This window comes from Nicotiana tabacum, chromosome 3 (genome assembly GCF_000715075.1).
Source record: "Nicotiana tabacum cultivar K326 chromosome 3, ASM71507v2, whole genome shotgun sequence".
Lineage (NCBI taxonomy): Eukaryota > Viridiplantae > Streptophyta > Magnoliopsida > Solanales > Solanaceae > Nicotiana > Nicotiana tabacum.
Genome location: NC_134082.1, coordinates 116,201,301 through 116,207,179, shown reverse-complemented (window position 1 = coordinate 116,207,179; position 5,879 = coordinate 116,201,301). Strand labels below are relative to the sequence as shown.

The window sequence follows — 5,879 nt, the reverse complement described above, 5'->3', positions numbered from 1 at the left end:
GATTCTAATATTTTTAAACTACTGGGATCTAAATAAATAAGAAAGAATTACAAGAAAATACACACGACTTCACACCATAACAAAAAATGGCCCATGTTTTTAAAGTTTACCCGCTATACTCAGTTTGTATAGAATTTGAAGGAAAGATTTTAATTAGTAACCTAGTTTTCTTTTTCCATACACGCCCAAAATGCTCTCTCTCCATGTGCCTCTTCATTCTCTATAGGCCATCATCTTCTATCCTCTATATTTTTTTGATCTATCTCCCATATTCATCTTCTATCTTCTATAATTTTTAAATCTATCTTTCATCCTATCTTTTCTCCTCTCTAATTTCCAGATCTAATTTTCCTTAACTTTTTTTAATTCTCTCAAACTTTCCTAATGCAAAAAGATGAAAGTCTCGAGTAAGATGAAGAATATGAATTTAGTTGTTCATTTGAAAGGATTGAGGAAGAAAATATTTGACCCATTAATGATTTAAGTAATTTTGATTGATAAATCTCTGAGTCTCTTATTGTGAGCATTTGGTATCGAAATATAAGTCCCAAAAATTATAATTACGCCACTGATGAAGCTAAAGTTTTCAGATCTAGAAGTTTTCATTGTGAATTGGTGCTTCAATCCAGATGGATATTGACTAATAATAGTATTATTGATCGGGTGAGACAAAATTTAATAATTTGGGATTCATCTAGACCTATCTTGAGCAGATTGGTTCTTCTTCTTCTTCTTCTTCTTCTTCTTCTTCTTCTTCTTCTTCTTCTTCTTCTTCTTCTTCTTCTTCTTCTTCTTCTTCTTTTTTCTTGTTCTTTTTGATAATATTGGTGTTAAAACAGAGGTGTAGTGATGGACATAAGGTATTTTTCAGTGCATATACTATATAACTGGTGTTTATACACACTTATACAAATATTGTATAATTATGTATAAAATAGGTATAAGTGTGTAGATTTGTGTATAATGATGTATAAATATATTTGCCACAGGGCAACACACTAAAAGGTGGCAACGACCAAAAGCGTAAGAGCCACTATCGCCAGCTTAAAATTTGAAAACTTGAGGGTCAAAGTGAACTCGAGTCGTAACCCGATTCGGAGACCGGATCCAAAATAGTTAACTATACATGCCTAAGGGTATAACATAAGAGCCACTGTGGCCAGCACAAAAAAAAAAACTTAGGGGTCAATTGAGCTCAAGTCGCAACCCGACTCGGAGACTAAACCCAAAATAGGTAAAGTGCAAATGCCCAAGGGCAAGGCATAAGAGTCATTGTCGCCCGCCCATGCAGAAACAAAAACTTGAGGGTAGAGTAGGCTCGAGTCAAAACCTGACTCGGAGACTAAAACCCAATTCAATGTATAAAGGTGTATATACATTATTATTGTATAAGAGGTCTTGATGAAAGTTTGACACTTTTTTTATATGGTAAATTTTGTGTTGAAATAAAGGTTTAATGATGGTTGGAAAGTTTTTTTCTAGTGTAAAATATGCATGTTGAATTTATGTACATTCAGTGCATATGTTGTATACTCATACATATGTATTATATATATATTGTATAAATATGAATATAAGTGTGTGTATATATATATATAAATGACGGATAAAAATAAGTCAAAGAGAGGGGAAAAAGTAAGGATTTAAAACCACGTGATGACTTGACATTAATCTGGAAGAGAAAAAAAGAAATAGGAGAAATAAAAAAAAAAAGGAAAGAGATCATTATGAGATTGATGTCAGGCGATAATGTCAGTCAGGCAATGGTGTTAGAGGGCTTCATTGGCTATACGGATGAAAACTTAAAATGGTGGCTATGCGGATGAAGAGCACATATGTGGGCTGTACTTATGTGAAATTATCCCAATTAATAACTTATATATATTTCATAAATTTTTAAAGATAAATACAGAGTTCGAACTAAAACTATTGGGTTCGGCAAACCCGCTCGTGACACTCTAACTCCGCCCTTGGTTACGATCACAATCATTAACAAGAAAGTGTAGAAATTGCAATAATATTTTAGCAACAACAATTATTTTATTGCTAAATACTAGTAATTGGCAACAACTTTATTTAGTTTTTTTGGTACATAATAAAATTTTTACCCATAAGTTTTTTCTTATTGCTAAATATTTTGATCTTGTCGCCCTATTTTTGTGGTATTATAATAAACTTAAAATATTAAGTAAATTGGCAATAATATGTTTCCGTTGTTGGCCAATATTTCTATTGTTAGCAAAATATCTAATTTTCTCAATAACTTATTTGGTTTCTGCACTATAATCATTTTTTATTTTTTTCACAAAAAGCTTATGCGGCAAAATTTTCCTCGTTTTCCTCTTTTGGCCTAACCCCTCCTTTTTTTGTTCCAAACTTCCCAAATTTCAACGCTTCAGAGCTGCTAAGTAGGAACGGAACGATGATCGGCCTTCCCTCAATCGACATTAGGGTTTGAAATGGTAAGCTTCTTCAACTCTCTCCAGTTACAGTTATTCAAGCTTAGGGCATTGATTTCTCATGTAAACATACAGAGCTTAGGGCTTTCCGCAATTTGAATGCGTCGTCCCTGGAGAGACGAACTTAATGACTTAGAATGCTAGATCTGAGAATTCTCAGAATAAATCATCTATTTAATATCAAAATTAGTATTTCTAATATGTGTTTCAATATAAAAAGGACCGACTTTTTTCAAAGTATAAGTAGGCTACGACATAACCTGCTTTGGAGGGTATCACAAAAACGATAGAGCTTCGCGGTGTAGATCCCTTTGACGCCATTTTCACGATAGTCATGTTTCTCTTTTCCTTCAAGTGAGATTCCTTTCTACTTTCATCAATACTCCTAATATATTATTCTCTTGACTAGTTATCTTGTTCAATTAAATTCTTCCAGTGCTACATTAAAGAGTTACCATTCCATCAAACCAAAAATTAGGGCTTGAAACTCTAAGCTAGTTTTATTTAAGTTTCAGTTGTTTTACTGGTAGGTTACATTTTGGAAAATAGCAAGTTTTGTCCTAATTCTCATGGGTACACTCCCTCCGTTAGCATATTCAATACGAGTTTCAGTATATTAGAGTAATGTTTGGAGGTTGATGCCTTGTTTCCAAGTTGGTCTTTGCTCTTTGATCGTATTTATATGTTTCTAATACCTTACTAGATTCATCTTCAATGACATATTTGTTGGGAAGAGTAAGGATTTAGTGACACTCTCAGGAACTCTATTAGAGGTAAGCTCTAAATATGAACTTGGAGATGAATTCCTATTCAGATTCGTATAGAAGTTGATCAAATTGTTGTAGAACATTGGCAGTACAAAATATTGGTCTTTGATTCATTTCTTTGAAGTTTCTTTATTTCTTCATTTCAAATGTATTCTGAAAGTTCTTTAGTGGACTATCTTAGTACTTCAGTTTAAGCAATATGCAAAACTATTTTCCTTACTTGTGGTATAGATAATATTATAAGAATGCTTGCATCTTGTGTTGTGTAGTATTATAAGTATAAACATACATGTTCGATATCTATGTTGGTATGAAAAACCTAAGGTTATGCATTTCTTGGTAATAGAAAGCATAGTTTACTTTTAATGGTCTCTTGTGTATGGTGATGTGGATTTTCAAGTTAATGTCCTTGGTGATGCAGTCATCTGGTGTAGAATTTTATTTTCCCACCAAATTCTCTGAATTTAGGCAACTTCTATTGAACTTGACAAGCTTTTGTTTGGGACACATAGAAGTGAATGAAGTTTTTATTGTAGAGATGTAGACCTTCTGTCACCTTTGTTCACCTTGTGTAGCTAATTTTAATGTATTAAAATTGAAGTCAAATAGGTTCAATTGAATTCGGTTAAAATTTTATATTCCACTCGATAAAGCACTTTAGTATTGTTTATCTATCTGCTATATCATTTTTTAATCTGAAAGTTCCTTTATGTTTTCGTGAATTCCAGTATATCTTGTGATGTTTGTTTATGGGACTGACCTATGGACATATTGAGAATGAATATGATTAGTAAATTTATTATCAGCTTCCAACTACTGTTGATTTCCATTTTCTAATCGTTATGTTGTTCTTGTTATTATCAGCTTCCAACAAATCTGTTTTCTTGTTCAACATTTTGGGGTCAACTGCCACCTAATTTTTCTAACTCTCGAGTAAATCAGATATATTTAATACAACTTACTATTTTATAGATTATTGTATTTAATTTCATATAATATCCATGATTGAAGGATTGATTAGATTTTATAAATATATAATTATCAAATAATTGCTAAATACATGTAGTTGCTATTATAAGTAGAAGAGGAGGCATAGAAATAACACTGAAATATTTCCAATGCCTTTAAAACTGACAACTGTTGTAAGGGATTAACAAAATTCTATTTCTTTTTCTTTCTCCTAATTTTGAAAGCTGGATGTGTTCATATGTCTTTTTGACCTTCGGATTGATGGAAATAATTTAGCTATTTTCACTTAGAAAGAAAAAAAAATGATGAAACCCAACTAAAACTACATTTGCTACATCTTTAGTGACAAGCTCTTTGTGTTTTGCTCATTTGATGTTTGGATACAGAGAATAGAGTTGGTAAAATCCGAAACTGTCTTCCTGAAATTACAGTGAACCCTTGGGACAGTAAATAAGAATTGAAATGTTAGGTATTAACATTATAGACAACATCATTCACGGACTAGTATAATATTTCAATGGTGTCATGCATAAATGAGTCAGGAAAGAAGACTTGAATTCACAAGCAATTGTCTGCTAGCTTCTTGATAGAAAAGGCCATTTGACTGCTTAATATGTGTTATCTTAATCACAGGTGTATGTTACACAAGTGAGTGCCTTTTTATTTTCTGAAACTTCTATCTTCTTTTTTTCTATCAGTAAATTGAATGAACGAGGATAAAAATAATACTATATATAATTGCTCTTTTAATTCACATCAGGTTTGATTCTAATATGAGAAAGCCTACAAAGATTACTTTTTCATTTTTATAGTTAGTAGTTAAGAAAATATTGATAGAGTTTATGCTGCCAAATAGAGTAGTTTGTGGATGTAAATTGTGATGATATACTAAGAATTGGTAAACTTTCACTTATGTTAAAGTTGTAATGATAAAGTTCAATTGTAATTTAGAAATTACTACTAATATATATGATCCATATTTTTTTTACATTATAAAAAGTATTTTGATTTTTTTTTTTTTATAAATAGATGCAGATTCAACTTAAATCAAGGAAGGTTGTGCAAAAGCTAGATAAAGGTCTCAGAGAAATAAAGAAGTTTTTAGGAGAAAGATGATTTTAGAGATCCTAGTTGGTAAATGGACGTCAGGCAATTTCATCAAAGAGAAAACAAGTGGAAGGAACTCACAAAAGAGGAAAAAGTTGCAACATTGATTAGATTGCATAGTACTTTTCAAGATAATCAAATTTTTATTGTAGAATATATTAGTTCATCATAAATGCGACAAAAAATAGTCTTTGTCCCAAATTGCCTCATCAGTAATACAATATTTTTGACTATTGAATTATCTTTGTATTTTTTTTTAGAATTGTAATGGTCACTAATCATGACGATTTATATTTACATTTTTGTTTTGTCGCTAAAATTAATATTTTAGTGACGAGATGATACTTTTTACTACAAAATTGTAAACCTTATTTATAAAAGCAAATACGTCGCTAATTTATACATTTAGGGACGAAATACTTTTTTGTCTATAAAAGGTATTTTTTAGTGACAGAATTGTGATTGTTCAACTGCAAAATATATATAACTTTAGAGACAATTTATGTTGTCACTAATGAAACTAAATAATTAGTGACAAAGTAATTTTGTCAGCATTAATAACCTTTTTAGCGATGAA

The 5,879-nt window shown here is 31.0% G+C and overlaps 1 long non-coding RNA gene across 1 annotated transcript; it reads left to right on the top strand.

Annotated features, from left to right (window-relative positions):
* Window positions 1-2,260: 2,260 nt before the first annotated feature.
* On the top strand, window positions 2,261-5,543 carry LOC107795523 (uncharacterized). Its single transcript, XR_001650137.2, has 2 exons — window positions 2,261-2,462; window positions 5,225-5,543. It is a non-coding gene; the product is annotated as an uncharacterized LOC107795523 (long non-coding RNA).
* The last annotated feature ends 336 nt before the right edge of the window (window positions 5,544-5,879 follow it).